The 22,472-nt window shown below is 36.5% G+C and overlaps 1 protein-coding gene across 10 annotated transcripts in view; it reads left to right on the forward strand.

Moving 5' to 3' along the window:
• Positions 1-22,472, forward strand: part of lysmd1 (LysM, putative peptidoglycan-binding, domain containing 1) — a 314,474-nt gene that overhangs the window by 32,330 nt on the left and 259,672 nt on the right. For 9 of the 10 annotated variants that reach the window (XR_012391565.1, XR_012391564.1, XR_012391561.1 and 6 more), the window contains exon 4: positions 12,338-12,408. The gene's annotated coding sequence lies outside the window, so the exon portion shown is untranslated. Of the gene's footprint in view, positions 1-12,337; positions 12,409-19,953; positions 20,534-22,472 lie in introns of those variants that run through there. The other variant, XR_012391566.1, reaches the window with a different exon arrangement.

Raw genomic sequence — 22,472 nt, forward strand, 5'->3', positions numbered from 1 at the left:
AAAGCTAACTGTATTCGGGCAAAGTAAGAAAAGCTCGTCTCTAAGCCAACAGACAGGAAGTGTCGCTTAAGTGGTTTCCTGATGGCTTCCTCTTTATCGCTCAATCATATCTGACATGCTGTGTGTGCAAGTGCGTAATGCGTTTCAGAGATAAAGCTATGAATATCCAGTTAGCTATGAACTTAATGTACTTTGCGATAATTGTGATAATGTAAATAATCTCACTGCTTCAATCTGGTTAAAATAATTGAACTCTTCAGATCAATATAAACACATTTCTGCTCAGATTTGTGTTACTTTTTTTTGTTGTTTCTTGATTACTCTTTAGTATCAATTTATTTGTGGCACAGGAATTGCAGAAGCTGTATATCATATGTCGTATGCTAAATTGGGTTTGTTTCCTGGTTTGTCTTCTGTCTCAGTGTTTATATTTATGTGTGTGGGCTTATTAAGGTCACTTGAGTTTATCTGATTTACACAAAATATGTTATACAGAAATATTGCAGTGCTGATCAAACTGTCACACAAAATCTGTTTTCACTGATTGACCAGACTTACTGTTTGGACGTGTTAAAATAGACTTCTCTAAATTCTTATATATGTTTTGAGTTACTGTACATGCAAATGTGCTAAAATACTTAATACAGATCGATTTTAACATGTAACATGACATTCAATTACAGTTATAACAACTGTTCAAAGAACCTTGGGCGAGGCAGTGGCACAGTAGGTAGTGCTGTCGCCTCACAGCAAGAAGGTCGCTGGTTCGAACCTCGGCTCAGTTGGCGTTTCTGTGTGGAGTTTGCATGTTTTCCCTGCCTTCGCGTGGGTTTCCTCCAGGTGCTCCGGTTTCCCCCACAGTCCAAAGACATGCGGTACAGGTGAATTGGGTAGGCTAAATTTTCCGTAGTGTATGAGTGTGTGTGAATGTGTGTGTAGATGTTTCCCAGAGATGGGTTGCGGCTGGAAGGACATATGCTGTGTAAAAAACTTGCTGGATAAGTTGGCGGTTCATTCCGCTGTAGCAACCCCGGATTAATAAAGGGACTAAGCCGACAAGAAAATGAATGAATGAATGAATGAATAAAGAACCTTGTATGAGGTTCAATTTGGGGCAAATTCTTCAACAGGATAGCACTCCTTCTCATACTTCAGCCTCTACATCAAGAAAGCAAAGAAGGTCAAGGTGCTGCAGAATTGGCCAGCCCAGTCACCAGACATGAACATTATTCAGATAAGATGAGGGAGCTCATTGAAGATGAATCCAAAGAATCTTGATGAACTCTGGGAGTCCTGCAAGAACGCTTTCTTTGCCACTCCAGATGACTTCATTAATAATATTTGAGTCGTTGCAGAGGTGTATGGATGCAGTCCTCCAAGCTTACGGGAGTCATACACAATATCCATTCTTTTTCCACTGCACTATAACTTTATATTTTATACTGTATATTATTTCTGTTTTTAATTAAATAATTAAAAATCAAGGCATGATCATATTTTATTTTGGTAAAATAAGCATAATAAGGCCTTTGCCTTTCATATAAACCACTTCTGATGCCAAAAGATCATCTCAAGGTCAAGTTAATATTTGTTGCTCCTAACACTTAGATAGGCAAGAAGACTTTTGTCAGGTAGTATACATTTGTTCTGGTCGACACTGAAAAAAGAGAAAAGGAAATGGCAGATAATGAAAAATGTATAAATTCACTTTCAGCGAGAAAGTGGAACAGAAATACAATATATTTGTTCTTCAGTCATTGCCTAAATTTGTATATTTTAATGTAGGTTCACTGCCATGACATCTTGTCCTGTCATTTTAAGGCTGTTTAAAAAATGTGTTTATCCATATTGCACAGTCTAAACATTCATTCATTCATTTGCTTTTCAGCTTAGTTCCTTTATTAATCAGGGGTCGCTACCACAGAATGATCCGCCAACTTATCCAGCACATGTTTTACGCAGCGGATGCCCTTCAAGTCGCACACCATCACTGGGAAACATCCATACACTATGGACAATTTAGCCTACCCAACTCACCTATACTGCATGTCTTTGGACTAGTGGGGGAAACCAGAGCACCAAGAGGAAACCCACACGAACATGGGGAGAACACGCAAACTCCACACAGAAACGCCAACTGACCCAGCCGAGGCTCGAACCAGCGAACTTCTTGCTGTGAGGAGGAATTGCCACTGTGCCACCGCGTCGGCCACAGTCTAAAAAGAAAACATGTAAATATGTGCACAGATGACAAACGCTTTGTTAATAAGTTGCAAAGTTGTCAGAATAAAAGGCAAAGTACAATGTGTTTGTTTCAAATATATCTATAGCAAACCCAAGTTAATTTTTTGCATTAATTTGATCAAAACTGGCAGACTGTAACATTGAAAATGTAAATTCACTTTTAGGCAGTAGGAAGTGCTTGTAAATTCTCAGGTAACAACAGTAAACAAAGCAGTTTTTAGCTTAAAACTTTATTAGCAGTGTTGGGGGTAACGCATTACATGTAACTTGAGTTACGTAATAATAATACTTTTCTTAGTAACGGGTAAAATAACGCGTTATTTAAAAAAATTAAGTAATAATATATGAGTTCCTTTTTTGAAAATGTAATGCAAGTTACTTTTTAATTAATCAACTTTAAAAAATAAACTGCTGAATTAAATTGAAAGTAATTAGAATGAATCACATAATTGAAAGAATGCTTATTATTTTGAATGCATCAAAGAAAAAGAACAGGGGATTGTCTCAATGGACAGTGATTTTACTTAAGACAAATAGTACAAAAGTAGCTAAAACATTGCTTTAAACTTCTAATCTAGCTATACACCATGTATAGCTCTGGGGTCAGAAAGTTCTCAGATAACATTATCCAAAAATATATTTTTTTTATGTCTTTTGATGTGTGTAAATGTAGGTGTTGGTTATTCAGTGCATTGTTATTAGCAGAGCTTCTCTGTAACAAGAGAAAAAAAAACAAGTTCTGAAAGAGATGAAGCCTCAGACAGGTAATAAAAAGTAACGCAAAAGTAATGTAAAAGTAACCGCATTACTTACCATAAAAAGTTACTAAGTAACGCAACTAGTTACTTTTTTAGGGAGTAACTCAATATTGTAATGCATTACTTTAAAAAGTAACTTTCCCCAACAATATTTATTAGTCATTAAATGGAAGTAATATGCCAAAAGAATATTCTGAGATACATATAGATGTTGCAGGGTAAAGTTAGTGATATTCGCCACTATCTCACAACGTTCACAAATAAATTGAATTATGTTATACTTTGTTGCAGATGCCTTTATTTTGACAGCTTTGTATTATTTTTACTTAAGTTTTTGCACACATATCTGTTTAAGACATTTACATTACATTACATTTAAATTGAATAATAATAACAAACACAAGATGGCTTTGTCCATTTCACCAAAAATAGCATTGAAATAACCAAGCGTTTTCAGAGTGCTCTATTAATATCAAAGCAGGACTGCTGTAAGTCAGCAGTGCCAGTTACGATGACCAGAAATAACAAGCAGAAAGCACGTGCATCAACATATTCTCATTCATCTGACCAAGGTGACAATGACAGCAGACAAAAAACATTTGCAAAGCAGACACTTCTGTTCTGGCTCACACTAAACCTCATACTGTTGTACCTTTGGTCTCTTTTATGGAAGATTTATTTAAATATATAAAATTGAGACATCTAAAATCAAGGTTTAAGTTCCACAGCCAGACTTTCATTCAGACAGACAGCATTCTCCTGGTCGCCAGCAGGGGGCGTGTGTTCTTGCACATTACCCGAAGCATTCTCCACCTTCCCTCCTTTGTTATTCGTCTTTTTAAAATTTTCTTTATCCTGGGCCTGGCAAATGTGTTTGAGTCTGGAGCGCCCTCTAGTGCTGGCATAGTATCATCGGGCAGATCTGCAGCAGTGGATTTGCCCTCAGCCTGCTTCTCATTTGGGGTGTTCAGGTGTGATGGGGAATGTTTATTGTTGGTGCAAGAGGAACTCAAAGAAAAAGAAAGGAAACATAGAAGAAAAAAAAAACTGTTCAGACATGATATTTTGGATGATTTGGAGGATGCTGGACTGAAAGATGCAAGGTTAAGGCCTGGTGAAATAATTGTCCGGTAAGTTTATAATTGCATTACATTCATGCGTTTGGCAAACACGATTATCCAAAGTGACTTGAATTGTGCTGAAGGTACACATTTTATCAGTTCTTCCTTTCCCTGGAAATCAAAACCACAACATTTGTGTTGCTAGCATAACTAATCAGGTTTCAGGAGATATTATGAATCATTATAAACTAAAGAGAATATTTTGTGTTTAGCCACCATATCATGAGGGTTTACTATGATAAAAAGACACATTACCTGCATTTATAGTTGGACTCTCTGTTTATTGCTATGCTAATTTGCAAACTAGGCTTTTTAAAACTTGCTATGATGCTTGCCAACTAGTTTCATCAGTTAAATTTTGTCCACAGTTAACAATTTTGGGCCTGTTGCTCAAAAAGTGTTGAACAAACTCTGGGTTTCAGAGTAAGTGTTGTGTCGTGCTCATTTGTTTAATGACAATATAATCGTTCTCGTTTTAAGGGTTTAAGCCAGTGGAAATAAATAACTCTAGAGTGTGTGTTTAACCCCATCTGTCCTGCACCCCCCAACCTGCTCCAAGCTACAATGGAAGGGCGACTTTATGGGAGTCGGTTGCTCTAACAAGGAGGCTAAAGACCATGGCCTCTAGTGTCTGTCGCTAGAGCACCTTTAGAGGTCAAAGGAGTGAGGTTTACCTGCACAGCACTTCACTAGCTGGCCTCTGTTATACATGCAAATGAAAATGAGACATGCTGCAAAAAGCCAATCAGTTAAAAATGAAGAGATATTATCAGAAATGGATTGAAATTCATGAAGGAGCGCAGGGTAAAATGTAACAGAGTTTTAAGGTATTTGCTCAGAGTTAACCAAGGCATGCTTCTGAAGTTCTCACCACAGTGTTGGTTAGACGTCCCCCTGGCAATTATTGTTAAAGTTTGGTGAAATTTGGATGAGAAACACAGGAGAAACCATTTTTGCAGCATAAAAGTATTTTTTTAATACTCTTTATTTGTTTATTTTAAAAAATCTGTGAATGTATGTGATGAAAAATCTTATATTGGTTGTGATCACCGTCTTCTTGAAACCGTTTTGAAAGGTGTAAAAACACAGTGACTCCTTGCCAGTTTTGAAGATAACACGACACAGTGGGGTAAGTAAAGAAAAATAGGTAAAGAAACAAATAAACATACTGTGCTATGTAGTAGGGTTGTCACGATACCCTCAATTCAGGCAACGATACCATATCAGCTGATGTATCACGATACCAAGTAGTATCGCAATACTGCATTAATTCATAATTCAAATCTACAAAATAAAGCGAATTGTCAGAAATACTATATATATGTCATAATACTTAAATTGAATTACCTTATTTTTACAAAAAAAAAAAAACATTATTTGTAAAAATAATTCTCTGTTTTTTTTGTATTTTATGTGACTCTTTTGTTATTATTGCAATAATATAAAATAAATAAATAAATAAATAATTGATCGCGCCATATGATCTGTCATGACTGCAGCAAACTATGATCCGTATGCAGACAGTTAAAATTAAGTAAAATAAAGTGCTCTATTGATTATTTGCTGGCACAAATGTTTAAGCATTTTAGTGATTTTTCCACATGTAAGATATTGTAGAACCGATGCCACTGCAGTGGCACCACCAGTATTTTGGAGCCATAGTATCGCGGTGCTACCTAAGTAACGGTAAACCATGCAACCTAACTATGTAGAATAAAAAAATAGCTACTGAGGAAATACACTATTTAAAGTAAACTGAATTAAATTAAATTGTGTTTTTTGACTTTTTAAGCAGGTGTTACAACTAACCCTCTGTCTGTTACAACTTGCTCCACAGGTGGGATAAATAGTAACATTCTTACTCCTGGTTTTCTGGCTATACTGCACAGAAACCATCGATCCGGCGGTCATACTTTCAGTGCTCATTTGTAGGAGAGGCTTGCGTGTAGTCACCTTTAAATTTCAACAAAATAAACTAATTATTTTTAAAAAACAAAACAAAACAACAACAACAACTATTTTGATTTAGTTCAGTTGCTTTTAGCACAAAAATACTTAATTTGTAAGAGACAGGGAGGGGCTGGGAGTGACCCTTTACTCACAGCTGATTGGACCAGTTTGGGTCTGTGAAACTAAACCAGAATAAAACCTGCTCCAGAGCAGGTAAGCCTTGTAGCACGAGTTACCAGGGGGATGAAACCAATCGGGAAATCAAAATCAACCTGACTTTTTGAGTCCAAATAAACTTGAATTCATGGGTTAAAACCCAAACTGGCTTTGTGCAACTGGCCTCTTGTCTTGTAAGCAGGGTATATCATGTAGTTGTTGTGTTTAGGCATGGGACGATAACTGTTTTTATGGTATACCGCTGTTTGGAAAAGTCAAGGTTTTTAAACCGCCAAAATTTTCTGTTATTCTATTCCTAAGGTATGTGCGAGATTTTTTATTTACATTTTTGTGTTTTAAGGACAACAGTATATCTCCAGCTGAAAAGATATCCAAAGATGCTGTTTTAAATAGCAAAGAAATCAGTGTTTTAAAAAACAAATGAAAAGAGCAGAAGTCAATGACTGATTTGAATTATTCAGCCTGACATGTTACTACTCCAAAATATTTTAAATATTTCTCAAAATAAAATGTATTGTGTTTAAAGGGGAAAAAAGTTTTTTACCCAGACATTTAAAAAAGATCAAATTTTAGAGTAATCCGTAATCACATTACCATGAAACCGTGATATTTACTAATCTAAGGTTATCATACCATTAGAGTCTAATACCAGCCCATGCCTGGTTGTATTTTGCTGCATGTTTTTTTCCAAAATCGTACCCATTTGAACATCTGTCGTCTGAGTCCTTCTGCTCATTGCAGTATCTGAGCTCTGCTGGAGTCTTAAAAGACAGATCTTTCTTTCCTTTCAGCCAGTACGTCTTCATATAACCTTTACCCTTAATCAAGAGGGATTAGAGTTGATTTCACAGCACTTTAAGACTTTATTTGCTTGCGGTATGAATCATATAAAGGCACACTCCAACATTTATCTTTTACTTGTGGAGTTTTACGTAAAGCAATGAATAGCACTTTTGAAAAATCAGCTTTAAAACTACGCACACTCACATCATATGAACATATTTAGAAAGACTTATGGATGTTTTACTTTGCATGGCTCAAGTTGGAAAAAATATTACCTAGTGAATTATTTTTTATGAAGAAACTTTGAAACCAGCAAACTTATAGTAGCTTTCAGCAAAAGTAAATGTATAACAAATAAATACTTCTTTACAATGAATCATGTAAAAATGATGGCAGAATAATTGTTTGCATAACGAAGATTGAATAAATGACTTTTAAAAAGAAAAAGATTTGACATTTCAGAAGCTTTTATAAATATTAAATGTCAGGGATGCATATTTAATGTAGTAACTAACTATTTTTTTGAGGAGGGTCAAAAGTACTATTCTCTCCTCATATTTAGACTCAAAAATACATGGGACAAAACATTACTGCAGGAAAATGGCTGCATCATCTTTTCAACACAGAGTTTTAAAACAGTTGCACCAGTAAAAACTGTTGACTTGAAGATTCTTTGTGCAATTATATGCTAATGGTGAGAGTTTCTAATGTCGGTTTTTGGAGTTCGGATGCCTGCAACTCAAGCAGCATTAAATATTTAATCTTTTTTTAGAATTAGTCTTTTGGCAAATCTTTTTCTTGGTATAACAATTTTTTAAAGGGCCCATATGGTTGCATTTTAAATCCGATTTGCAATATACACTCACTGGCCACTTTATTAGGTACAACTTAATAGTACCGCATTAGACCCCCTTTTGCCTTCAGAACTGCCTTAATCATTCGTGGCATAGATTCAACAAGGTACTGGAAACATTCCTCAAAGGTTTTGGTCCATATTGACATGATAGCATCACGCAGATGCTGCAGATCTGTTGGCTGCATATTCACGATGTGAATCTCCGGTTCCACCACATCCCAAAGGTGCACTATTGGACTGAGATCTGGTGACTGTGGAGGCCATTTGAGTTCAGTGAACTCATTGTCATGTTTAATAAAACCAGTATGAGATGATTCACGCTTTATGACATGGTGCGTTATCCTGCTGGAAGTAGCGGTCAGTTCTCAGACCAGCCCGTCTGGCACCAATAACCATGCCACATTCAAAGTCACTTAAATCACCTTTCTTTCCCATTCTGATGCTCGGTTTGAACTGCAGCAGATTGTTTTGACCATGTCTACATGCCTAAATGCATTGAGTTGCTGCCATATGATTGGCTGATTAGGAATGTGTATTAACGAGCAGTTGGACAGGTGTACCTAATAAAATGGCCGCTGAGTGTAGCTCCAAGACTAAACCAGTCCTTTGTGAAGACATTTTTTTTTAAAACATCCGCAACCTAGAATGACTGGTTTTGTGACAGCTATTGTCAAAAATGGCATTATTTGCTTTAATTCTTGTTCTTTGCTGTGAAAATTCACACATTTTCTCATTTTTTTTAAAGCTAAAAATCACTGGACTCCAAAAATCCTGGAGGGACTGGTAAATTGTTCAATTGCACACACACTTAGTTGTCAAAAGCTAAATGGTTTTTAATATGCATAACACAGTTAATAATAATGGCAGTGATGATGGTTCTGGTGATGATAATTATGTATTGTAGTACCTTAACAAAAATCTTTCCTCGCTCCTTGATGATGTATGGCTCATACTCCAGATGGTCTTTGGTGGTCTGACTGATGTGGATTTGCATGCCCTAATTGCACCAAGAGTATAATTAGCTTTTTTAATTAACTGTATTTCTGTAAAATTAAAGATTACTCATTACTATTGTCTGGTTTTGTTTGGTTATTTGAAGCTGTTCTGTGCAGCATGAGAGAGTTTCTCATCACACCATTCGACTCCATCCAAGAAGCAGTGTTCAGTGTCTCTAATTAGACAAAACCTGGGCATCTTTAGACCCACTACACCTGCCAGCACCATACCAGAGTGAATGAATGTGAGAACAGCAATGGAAAATGTTGAAATCAGATTAGCAAGGACATATATTAAAAGCCAAAAGTTTGGGATTGGTATGTTTTTTTTCCCCCAATTTGATTTAAAAGAAGCCTATTATTTAGCCTTTTAAAAAGCCTCAGCAAGACAGCATTTGTTTGGTTAAAAATAATCAAAGCTGAAGAATTGTGTAATTTTATTGTCGTTTTAAATAACTGTTTTCTTACTGAAATTTATTTAAAATTATATTAATTGCTTTGATTAAAAAATAGAAATAGTAATAAATAAATTATAAATAGTTACTAGTATTTCGTATTTCTGACTTTAACTGTGTTTATATATATATATAAATAAAAGTTTTTGATTGCCTTTTATGGTTTTCCCAAAAATATTAAAGAGCCAAACTAGATAAAAAAATTACATTTAATTGTAAACTTTAAATTAAAACTGTTTAATTGTAAAAAACAATGTCAATTAAAATAGAAAACAAACTGAAATCATATTTCACATTTTTATTGTTTACTGTTATGAATGCAGCTTTGTTCAGTGTAAGAGACTTAAAATAAAAATAAGTTGTTTATGCAATATCAACTAATATTATACCCTTAATAATAAAAAGCAATTATAGCCAAAAAACTGAAATGGTACTCCTGTATTGTTTTTGTAAAATATGTTTTTAGAAAAACAAGTATGTCTTTAGAAAATGATTATGGCACAGAACATGCATGATGAGCAATTCTGTTTGCATCAGTGTACAAGGTGCAGTACTTGAGTTACTTGCTACCTTGCTTCTCGCTAAGTGTGTCGAAAATGATGTAGATCTCATTCAGCATGTCCATCACCTGCATGAGGGTTATGTGAATACAGATCTCATTAAACTTCACCACATCACTGAACAGGATGGTCATGTCTGGGAACACCTGGAGTGAGAGAACAGACCAAGAACAGCTCTTAAAAAAAAGCAGGACTGCAGAAAAAAAAAAAAAAAATTCATTAACTCTCCTGAGATCGAGTTCTTCCCAAATCACATTGGTCAGTCTACACCAAGTAATATCTATTTAAATAGCATGTTTCGACGTGTGTACCTGGCACGTCTCCAGGGCTGTGATTCCCTTTCGCAGTCTGTCCGCCACTGCTTTGGGGATCATGGCGTACAGCAGGGAGTCCTCTCTTCTTCTCCTCATCCAGCTTTTTAATGATCTCCTGGAGCTGCGCATACTTCTGCTGCTCCTGTAGGTGCCGCAGTCAGAGTTCCAACTGTCATTTGCATGCTATTTCTAGATATATAACCACAGCCAGAGACTCTGCTTTTTAAATAACTTCAAGGTAAAATATGCCTGTCAAACCAAATTATCTTGACCCAGTTTAACCCAGAAGCTTTGACTTGTATAAATATTCCATTTATGGATTTTTCTACCTAAAAAGTGAACACAGTGTTATATGCATCTTCAAAGCATTGAAAGTGGTTGGCTTTTATGTCAACTGTTTTTCCAGATTTTTCAGGTTTCATATTTTTTAGACCGAGAGCAGGAGTTTTGTGGTATATTGATTGGGACTTATATTAACAGTAGGCATGGTCTTTTGGATGTGGTTTTAAATATCTGTTTTCATTAAACATACTACGGTACTACTTATAAAAAGTAGGGGTATAAAAAGTTTTAAACTTCATTATTATTATTCATTTATTTGTTTGCTGGAAAGTAGAACAGAATTTAGGAATAGTTTTTAAACAAAACTTTGCGCTTAACAAACAAAATTAAATATGTAGGCTAATGAATGTCTTCAGTGGAGTGCGTACATTACTCTTAAGCAAAGGAGTAAAGCAGAGTAAAAGTAAAGAGAAAGTAAAGAGGCTGAATGGAGGAGGCTTGTTTATCCTTGCTGCAGATGCATTGTTTAACTGTTTTCTCACTAGTGAAGCATTCAGTTTTTCCTCTTACAAAGTCTGCCATGTAAATAGCAAATGCGCCATGGCGTGATGAAACTGACTCTTAAATGGAATGTAAAATGAGACTCTGGTTGGTTTATTGCATGTTATGCTCAAAACACCCCTAACTCATTAAGAGAATATGCACAACCCTGTTAGACCACGGGACAGGGCGAAAAGCGTATTTTTCTGTCCTTAAAATAGCAAAAGTGGATTCGAACACGACCTCAATGCTTTTGCGCCATTCGCTTTAGACTTTGCGCCTAGATCGTTAAAATAGAGCCTTTAATATTTTCTTTATTCCGCCTCCTTTCATTGAAATGCCAAACTTGCAGAGTTTCTTCTCGATGGACACACTAAACTCATGTTTTAGACTCATTGCCTTGTGGTACCATCGCAGAAAGGCTATAAGTCACTTTCCAAAACCTTTTCATTCAATGTTCCATACTGGCAGAATGATTTTCCCATTCCCACATGGTCTGCAAATTGGTGTCCTTCAAATGAAAACTAAAAACCTGTACTTTCTGAAAGCCCCTGGTGAATAAAACCAAGGACACTCTTCTCTTCCCACCTCACCACACACCAACCCAAAATACTATAACTTCTGAGTGTGCCTAACACATGTGAGTGGGCTTAACAAACCACCTGTAGAAAACACGCTTATTCATCTCGCTGACGCATTAACTGACACAAACACTGTGCATTTGGGAAGTTTGGACAAAAGCGTCTGCTAAATGACTAAATGTTTTGAGTACATTTTTTTTTTTCCTTATAAAAGTCACACATTGCAATGATAACAATATAATAGTCTTAAGTTGTCTTAGTAATCTTAACTTCATCAATTACAAAATAGTCTTTTAATAAAACTAGTCTGTCTATGGAATAGACTATGACATTTAAAAAGTTGCTGACCAGAAACAAAACTGGTTTTGAAACTGGTCGGAAACTTTAACACCCATAATGCACTGGGTATGTTGCCACCACTCCCTTCACTCCGTGCTTTGAATTAGCTTGGCCAGCGTTACACACCTCTTTGTTGCTTTAGCAAACTTTTAGTCACTATATTATCAACTTGTTTTGCTTCTTTGTTCCAATAAAGTTGTAAGAAATGTCTAAATGCTGCAAAGATTTGCAAATATGAAGACAACTCTGAAATTGAAAATCTAGACCAAAAAAATAAATGTACAAAACAGTTGTAGTCTCCATTTCAAATTGGATGACTATAAAGAAAATGTTTTAGGCAATATGGAGACTATAAAACTGTCTGAATTTGTAATTTTGTCAGGTAATTTGGAAGACGAGGAATATGAAGAACCCTCTGCCAAACCTCCTGAAGTAAAACGCTGTCATCTACAGGTAAGAAGACAGTTTTTCATTCTCCAATGATGTTTGAAGAGTATAAAAATGATCCAGCTGCATCTGCTTCATCTATTGATGCTACTGGACTTTATTTGCCAACCTGATCCAACTGTTGCTTTACAAAACTATAGAAGTAAAATATGTAGTTTTTGAGAAAGCTCAGAAGCTGTCAGAAGTCTGTCTGATGATGCAAACCGCTGACAGCACAGGCTTTTGCTGAGAAATAAACATGGATTTCTTGGTCCATGTAACATTGGAGTAAGAGTAAACATTGTATTTTAATGAATATTTAAGAGCCATATATTGCTGACTTTGTAACATGTAGGAGGTTGAATTGATGAATTTCTATCGTCTTATTAAAGGGCATGGTGTGGGGGTGTTTGCAAATGTTGTTAGAAAATAAGCTTTATTTATTTTAATTTTGCTAGTAGCAAGTAGTACACTGTTAAGAGTCCAGCCAAAAATTCAGTTCCACACTGTGTAAAACCCAATACGTTAGGGTAACTCAAACCATTTGAGGAAACAGATAGCAACAAACCATTTAAGTTCTAAAACTAATCCTAATGAGTAGTCAACTTAATCCATTTGAGTAAACAAAGCATTTTGAGCACAGTAAAACCCGATAAATGAAGAGAACGCAAACCAACTGAGTACTGTAAAACCCAGTAAGTTAAGGCAACTCAAACCGTTTGAGGATACTGAGTTCAAAACTCTTTTCAAATGAGTAGAATTAACTTTCAGTAAGTTTTGAGTTAACTACACTCATTTTATTTGATAAAGTTGACTGTTGGGTTTTAAAATGCATTACTCTTGTTTTTAAAAAAATGAACTTAAAAAAAAAAAAAAAAACATTTTCAACTTTCTTTCATGCATAATGATGCTTTGTAATAATAAAAAAGCCCCCGTAAAAACTAAAAAAGCGTTTTATAAATCTGCAAAGTTACAAAGTCTATTGAATAGAGAGTTATTCACTACATCTGTGAATACTGTCTGTTTAGTCCTTATTTGCATTTAAGAGCCACACACACACACACACACACACACACACACACACACACACACACACACACACACACACACACACACACGCACACACACACACACACACACACACACACACACATATATACATACATACACACACATACACACAAAACATGTTTTGGCTTTCAACCCAGCATAGTAAAAATGATCTGTGAGGTTTTTCCTGAGCTAAAACCTCACAGATACATTCTTGGGGAAACCTGATTCTTCTATTACATAATATGGCCCTTTAAGGATGGCAGTGGATTAAAGTGTGGGTCAGCATTGACTCTCTGTGGCTTTTATACCTGCTCCAGCGCTAGTTGCAGCTCGGCTGATTGCTGTGTTCCGGCCAGGAAGAGCTCTCTGCTTGAGTCGTGAAGGTTTAAATCATTGACGTAAACACTCATTTTTATCATGTCCTTCACTGTCTCAATACTGCACAAAGGTGAATACAGTTTAATAAAACTTGTATAATGCCATTTACAAGCCAAACTACAAATGTAGACACATTATTGCACATTTTGAAAAGTCTATTTAAGGATTCTCTGGGACTGAAATCAAATAATTATTACATTTGCCTTATTTTACACCATGAAAGTTAACTATTTTCTTTGTTTGAGACTTCTGTTTCATTTACAGCAGTGGGTAAATATCTAAAAGCAGCATAAATAGCACAGTTTAAATAAACAGTTTGTGCTTTGAACAGTGCATTTATTATTATTATTATTATTATCATCATCATCATCATTATTATTATTAAATGTAATTAATATGAAACAAATAGCAGACTGTGCTATCAAACAGATGGACAGGTTAAAAAAGCCATTAGTGATTAACACCGAAAGCTTTGTACAATCAAGTTACATATAGATACACTTCCTAACAATAATAGTAGAAGAGACCATTAGTGATTTACTGGCATGTTGCAGGTCTTTTCTGATTGGAACAATTGATAATCCAAATGATAAAATGTCAACTATGATATAATTGTGCTTATTTTAGCTCAAATAAACTCCGTTACAGAGATCATGTTGTTTTTTTAGGCATATACAGTATTTGCTTTATGAATGCTAAACATTTTTTGCTGCAGTCTTGGATGATGTCCAATGTCAAATTTTATCCTGAAGCAACAGCAGTTGAGAAATATATTTAATTCTACTGGTCAGAAAGAGAGAGCGAGAGATAGAGGGGGGCGGAAAATGATCATTTAAGTCTAACTAATGGCTCTTTCCGTGGTTGGTAAGGAAATTTCATTATAAGTTGACTTAATAAAATTCTACAAGAGTGCTGGGTATGGTCCCTCTGAAATGACTTGGCAGAGAACACTTGATTGTCAGTTTTATGTGGCAATAACTATGCTTATACAATAAGTACTGTTTTCCATTAGCTCAGACTACAATGTTGTAAATATGTGAGATTATAAGAGCTTACATGGAAGTTCCTAGAAAGATGAGAGAGTCCCAATGAGGGACGTACTTCATCTGGCCCTTGAGGTGGAGAGGCTTTTAGGGGGCTCCCGCATGTCTTCAAATATGGTTTCACTACACTTCCCTGAACAAAAGAGATGATGTTTATTTTTTAACTAGACAAAAGATTTTTGTTCATATTTATGATCTAGAGGTCAGCATCAATATTTCAATATTTACACAAGACAAAAATCTAAAAAAAAAACAACCAAACTTTTTAATTCTGTCATCATTACACAATATTCACTTGTATCAATCTCATGTTGAACACATATGACTATGGAATGTAGCAGTAATTAACCCCTATCACACATGCAGACCTTTCCGTAAAATTACCGTCAATTTTCCGGAAAGGTCTGTATGTGTGAACAGATCATTTTTGAAAATACCGGTAAATTCATTCCGGCAATTTTCCATAAAGAGATGTTGTAATATTACCGTACTTTGCCGAAAGTGGACACGTAATTTGTAAAGGTTTATGTCTGTCTATTGTATTCATATTGTGTATTATCTTCAAAATAAAAAAAAGAAATAAGCTGCTTGCGGCATCAACAGAGCTGTCAAGCAAGCGCTCTTTCACCTGGCCTCTCACACACACACAGGCATGTAAAGCACATGTATCACGCACAAACACACCTTTTAAACTTGACAAAAACTCCCTATAACCTTTACTGGCTGCTGTGTCTTTAATATGGTGTAAAGATTATTAGGCGTTATTGAAACATCAAGGAGGACCCAGCAAAGAAAAGTCAATTATAAATTAAAACTTTATTATTTTATGCAACAGCTTTACATTTACAAGCAAAATAGTTTAATAAGCATAACCAAACATTAATAACCAAAACACCCCTAGCCTATAAGGTGTTTCATGGAATAGCCTATCTTAAGCTGACCAGCTATGTTTTCTTTCCCTAATTTCCTCATTTATTTATTTGTCTGGGGTGAGGCAGTGGCGCAGTAGGTAGTGCTGTCACCTCACAGCAAGAAGGTCACTGGGTCGCTGGTTCGAAACTCGGCTCAGTTGGTGTTTCTGTGTGGAGTTTGCATGTTCTCCCTGCCTTCGCGTGGGTTTCCTCCGGGTCCTCTGGTTTCCCCCACAGTCCAAAGACATGCGGTACAGGTGAAATGGGTTGGCTAAATTTTCCATAATGTATGAGTGTGTGTGTGGATGTTTCCCAGAGATGGGTTGCGGCTGGTAGGGCATCCGCTGCGTAAAAAAAAAAACTTGCTGGATAAGTTGGCGGTTCATTCCGCTGTGGTGACCCCGGATTAATAAAGGGACTAAGCCGACAAGAAAATGAATGAATGAATTTATTTGTCTGCCGCATGTACTCTAAAACTAGTGTAATGGCATCATGCCATCTTTACCAGACTCGGGCAAAGTCCGCCTCTCCTTTCACTCCGCCCCGAAGTCCCAACTGGCCCTCTTTGGCCCAAGGTATTTTGTGGGCTGAAAAAAGCTGCGACTGGCCCCGAGAAAACCCCGCTTTGGCCCGATCAGGCCCCGGAAGTGACAGTGGAAACGCGGCTGGCCTTGGCTCGCCCTGGTTCACTTGCTTTAGGTGCGATAGTGGAAACACTGCTAATCACTACTTAACCACACTTTTACCATTGTGTTAAACTAGTTGCTGTATTTTGTAGTAGTGGTCAACAGTTTGATGAAACAAGAAAACATGACTTTGAGTAACCTTGAGTTTGCATGTATAGCATCAAAAAATATTTACGCATTTAAAGCTTTTATGAAATAAAAAAGAAGCACAAAAAACTGTTTATGGAGCCATAATGAAGCTAAACTGTAAATTAGTATGCAGCCTGATCTCATGAGGAAGCGTAGCTATTTTATGTTTTGTCCATTTAGTGGCTAACTCGTATGAATTCGTACAATATATGGACATAATTTTGTGTGCCTTCATTCAGTCTTTGTACTGTAACATTCAGAATATTCCTTTCATATTCCCATTTTTCAAGTAACTAATGGAAACCCCTCAGTCATAATATTGTCAAATTCATAACAAGGTAAATATTTAAATTACTGATGTTCATATGAATGTACCCTGCATCATGTGTCATGTTAGAGAAGTATTTTTTATGTCAGATGATGTTTTCTAAAATTATAATTCAATGTGTCTATGCAACAGTCTTGCAGTATGCCATACTATAATATGTCTAACCAGTGACAGTCTGGAAAGCCAGCAGCTCGATGTCCTCTCCTCCAGAATTAGCTGAGCTGTTGTATTGAGTCAGACTGCTGCTGTATTCCTGATCCTTCCCCTTCATTTCTTACATTGTCTTAACGTGAGCAAACAGCAAAAGCATGGGGAGAAAAAATCAGCATGAGATGTTTTAAGACAGTGTTTCTTAAGCCCCTGCACATTTTGCATGTCTCTTTTGTCTGGCTTACCCAATTCTGGTCTGTACCAGTCTGTACTGAGCTGTAGAATAGAATCAGTTGTGTTTAATAAAGACGACATGCAAATTGTACCATGTTGGGGGTGCTATGGAGGTTTAAAAATCAAGGTTTTAAGACATTATGCAGAGGCTAAAAATTTGGATGTGAATGGTGAAATTTGTGCAGAAAGCTGTGAATACTCTATTTCCACAGGACTGGAAACTCATCTTTTACAGAGTTAATATTTTGCAGACCATCATAGAGCATAAAAGTGTTCACTGTGAAGGGCTTAAAAAATATTTAAAACTCACATACCAAGCTGTTTGTCTTCATATTGGATTAATGGGATTATGAAAATCTCTCTCTCTCTCTTTTTTATTTTTTTTCTTATTTTTTTTTTTAGCATTTTCAAGACAATGTAATACTTAATTTTTAAAACAATTTTAAAATTCTCTGATGCTCATCAAGCCTACATTCATTTAAATAAAAATAAAAACTGTAAAACACTTTTACAAATTAGAGTTCTTCACTGGAATTGTTGGCTCTACAAAGAACAGTTGAATACAATCTTTTCACTCCTTAAATGGTTCTTGGAAAAAGGTTCTTTAGTTTATGAAAATGCTTAAGGAAAAGTAAAAAGTGTTCTCTGAATAGTTCTTTGAGAAATAAACAAGCAAAGCTGCTGCTGCTATTGCATCACAACAAAACAAAACAAACAAAAAAACCTAATGAAACAACTCATCCCCACCAATTTTGGCAAGTTTTTAAGCCACACTGTGTTAGGTAAGAGATCCAACAAGGGTCTCAAACTAAGTTTCTAGAGGGCCCCAGCCCTGCACATTTTAGTTTCAACTCTGCTTTAACACACGTACCTGTAGGTTTTAAACAAGTCTGAATGACTCAATTTCTTTTGTCAGCTTTTATTAGGGTTAAAGCTAAATTGTGCAGAGCTGTGGACCTTCAGGAACTGAGTTTGACACCTGTGCTCTAGCACATGTCCTGATTAAAGTACAGAATACAATTTTCCAACACAAGCTAATTCTGAAAACGTAGTCCTGTATATGTTTCTGGAGATCGCAAATTATGTAGCCAGAGGTACGTTTGGCTGCATTACATTTTTTAAACAAACGCTATGAGGCAGTATGACGCCATTCCTTTTCGCACTTACCAGCTGACCGATTACTTCCGTATGAACAGCTTTTCCGCTGCAACCAGTTTGGCCTGTTAGCTCGCCATGTATGTAGGCAGACTTGAGACGGAGGGAGGAGTCGACCACGACGACGGGGTTCGACTGCGGTGAAGAATGGTTCCAGAAAGCAGGTAAGACAAAAACAGAATCCAAAAAATAATATAAGTATTTAACAGGGTGAGAATCTGGTAAAATATGAAAAACGGGTAGAAATTAAACTGAAATCTCAAATTGCATTCAAAGCGAGATCTCATGGATTCGCCAAAACAAAAACTGCAAAAAAAAAAGAAGAAAAAAAACCTGTACATGCTAGGACGCATTTTACAGCCTCCTAAAATGTATATAGAGGTATATTTTCAGAATGAGCCTGGGTTGTAATTTTGTCTATATTCTTAGCAAAAAATATTCTGAGGGCCATCAAATCTATCCTGAGTTTACTAAACAGTTATGAACCAAAAATGAAAAACCATTCTATTTGTTTTGGTTAATTATTCACATATTGAAAAACGTTTTGGTGGCCTGAAAATGCTAACTTTTAAAAACAGGCCCCCAAATAAATAATCTTTACAGGAAAAAAAACTGTAGTCTTATACACATACCCTAAAATACCCTGTGTCATGTCTAAAACGAAAATGGCAGTCATCATGCAGTACTGGCACATCTGACCAAAACACAATTTATTCCACAGATTTTCATTTCAAATCAGCTTAAAATTTGTGAAAGACTCAATTTCGTCCTTGCAGTGATTGGCATGCACATGCCCTTTGGACGGTCTCTGCACGGGCCTGGTGATTGGCCTACACACGTTATCTTTCTCTTCCTTTTTGGGTTTTTCATTCTCCTCTTTCTCCTCTGGTTCTTCTTTGCTGAGTTTGGGGATGTTGACCTTCTGTTTACTCTCCACCACAGCTTTAGACAGCAGTTCAAACACATTGTTTAGTTGTGTGTAGATCTGAAAGAGCACAAACACCAACAAAATGCCTTTTCAGGACACAAAAGATTGGAGTGTTTTTTTTGTGTGCATCATCTTTAATTTACATTCATGCTACTTCAGATCCCTCACATTCACTCACATTATCCCTGCTGAATTCCAGCATGGGTCGCACCAGGGTAAACTCCTTATTGACCTTTTTGCCCTGCAGATCAGAAAACACCTCTTTCACACCGTCTTTGATACATGGTCATGTCCCTACAGAAAATCACGCTGAAGGGGAACATGTCAAAAAAGATTCCTCGCTTCATGGGCAGTTTCTCATAGCCCGGAGCTGTTTTCTGCTGGGGCATACGGTGTTTAAGTGCAGCGTTGTCAAAATTAATCTTGTACACCTTCACAAAGACAGAGAGGGAGAAGATCAGAAACGTGAGGAATAAAGCAAAACAGAGCTGGCTTTGTGTATACACAGGAAGGTAAATGTCTCGTCTGTTTGGACTCCTACCACATATGTCATTTTCTCTGTTTCCTCTTTGGACAGAATCCCCACCTCGATGTCTGTGTTGTAAAACTGTCGGCCCACCTGAGAGAGCTGCCCTACAGAGAAACCACAACACGCGCTGCTTGAATTTTAAACAGGTTATGGCTGCAAATGCTCTGCTTTTATAGCGTAAGATCCAGTCAAACATCATTGGGCCATATGTGATTGTGAACTTGAATTTGAGATAATTATTTGATCTCTCATTTCTCTCAAGAAATCTATAATGCGAACAGAAAGCATGTGTGCAAAGGTGTTGTTCTTATTCTGTAAATTTAGTAACTGTTCAAATAGTTTAAAGTCCCCATGAACCGGAAGCTGCGAAACTGCACTGAAGTGTAGTTCAGTTTTAAGAGTTTAAGTTCAGATCAGTTCAGTAAGGTTAATAGAGTCCAAACAATGAAGAGCAAATCCATCGATGCGCAGCTCTACAGATCCTGAACCATGTAAGCCAGTGTTGACAGCAGCTAGGAAAAAAAATCACAAATTGGCGAAAGTGAAGAATTAAAAAACCTCAAGAGAAACAAGGCTCAGTTGGGCACGACCATTTCTCCTATGGCCAAACGTCTTGTGCAGAGCTGCAGTCTAGGCACCAGAGGCTGGAGAATGCTAAACCTCATCGAAGACTTGTCTGTCCCTGGAGCGTCACAAGAACCAGTCTCATGCTCTCCACTCCTCCAAGACCACCACTGCAGCTGCTCAGGATACGGCCTGGTCCAGGATTATGGAAAACTTGGGATTGTCTCGTCGCTGGTCTTAGATCGAATCAGTGGTGCTGCATAGTCTGAAGGCCTCGGGATGAGTATCCCCAGGTGGGAATAAAAAAAATAATTAGCGTAGCTGCTGTTCATGGTGTATTTAAACAAGATATTCGTAATCTGACAATTTAACAACAAAAAATAAATAAATCAGGAAGTGCATTTTCAGGTTAATTGAAGATTGAAAGAACAAACTTTTTATCTTAACGACACGCACAGATATATCATTCACCACAAAACAAGGGAGCAAAGAAAATAATTTCAGGGTTTCAGGGTGTCCTTAAAAAGTATTGAAAGTTGGTGAATAAATTATGAAGGCCTTTAAAAGGTATTAAAAATCATGTTTTTTCGAGGTCTTCAATCGTTGTCCAAAGTGTTTGACTCTAAAAAAGCACAAATATATTTTTTTCCTTCTAATATCAACAACAGCGTGCTTGATCCACGCAATTGGTTCGGGCCGGGGCGCGTCCACCCAAGCTCCTCCTTCCAGTTAATGTCTCTTAATTTGTGAGAACTCGGGAAAGTAATGTGATGCTCTCCACATGTAGCAAACCATAGAGGGGAACAGACGGCAAAATGTGAAATTCTAAGTTTGCGTACTCCTGGTTGGAGAAAGATGAGTTTAAACAGTGGCTGAAGCCAAGTGGTTGAAAACAACCTAATTTATTCTTTCAAGCTTTGTTTCTTCCGAGCTTATCTGAGTTTTGTTGCATGGTTGTGCTCCATTCATTCATTTAACTAAAACTATTTATTAAGTTAAAGGCTTGATTCTGATTAGAACTTGAAGTGGCGAAAGGTTTTAAAATATTCTGAGGTCTTAAAAAGGTATTGAAATTACCTTTAGGGATCCTACATGTAATCCTGGGTTTTGATTTCTTAGGGACTTTAGAATAGATTTAATATGGACATTTTCAGAAGGCACAGCAGGAGATTAGTGTACAGTTTTTAAGGAAATTGATTAATTCTGTGCTCATGTAATCAAGTGAAAACTGAATATTGCAGCCATTCATGGGTTAATTTTAAGACAAACTGAGCAGTTTTTGAAACCATTCAGTTTGCATTTTATTCATTGCATTATTAATGGCTATTTTTATCTTCCATTCTATAGTTTACATAGTTATGGCAGTAGGTGACCGTTCACAGGTGACAGTGACAGTCTATTTAAGTCATTTGTTTAATCATTCATTGAGCCAATTCTTTCACAACAAACATTATTTACTATGTGTACAAGGGTTGGAAAAGAATGGAAGGCAACTAGTACCCCTTTACTGAAAAGGACATTTCAAACTCTGATTTACTTAATATTCAAATGATTTTCGGTAATAATAGTTTATACTACATACAGTAGTGTATTTTAGGTTATTCCCTCAAATATACCTGTGCCATAGTTTGTGGTCCTGGGTGACATAAACCAGGGGTTCCCAAACCTAAAAATAACCCAAAATAAGTAAATAATAGACCTTGCACACAATGGTGCACACATACCAATAGGCCCAAGTCTATTCATTATTTAATTTTGGAGAACACCATTTGGAGACCATTCTCCATGTTCAGTTGTGGCCTGTATTTATTTTTAATGTAAGCGAGTGCCATAATGGTGTCAGCAATTTTAACCTGGTGCCATATAGTCAATGTGCTGCATCTGATGCCATTGCTGTGTCTTTAATATAATGTAATCACCCCAGGGGTCACAAAACATCAAAAGGCTAATGGCTGTTTACTTGCGTGTTGTTAATTAATGTTTATTGTTAACATTTGAACAAT

The sequence above is a fragment of the Danio rerio genome, chromosome 16 (assembly GCF_049306965.1).
Source record: "Danio rerio strain Tuebingen ecotype United States chromosome 16, GRCz12tu, whole genome shotgun sequence".
Taxonomy (NCBI): Eukaryota; Metazoa; Chordata; class Actinopteri; order Cypriniformes; family Danionidae; genus Danio; species Danio rerio.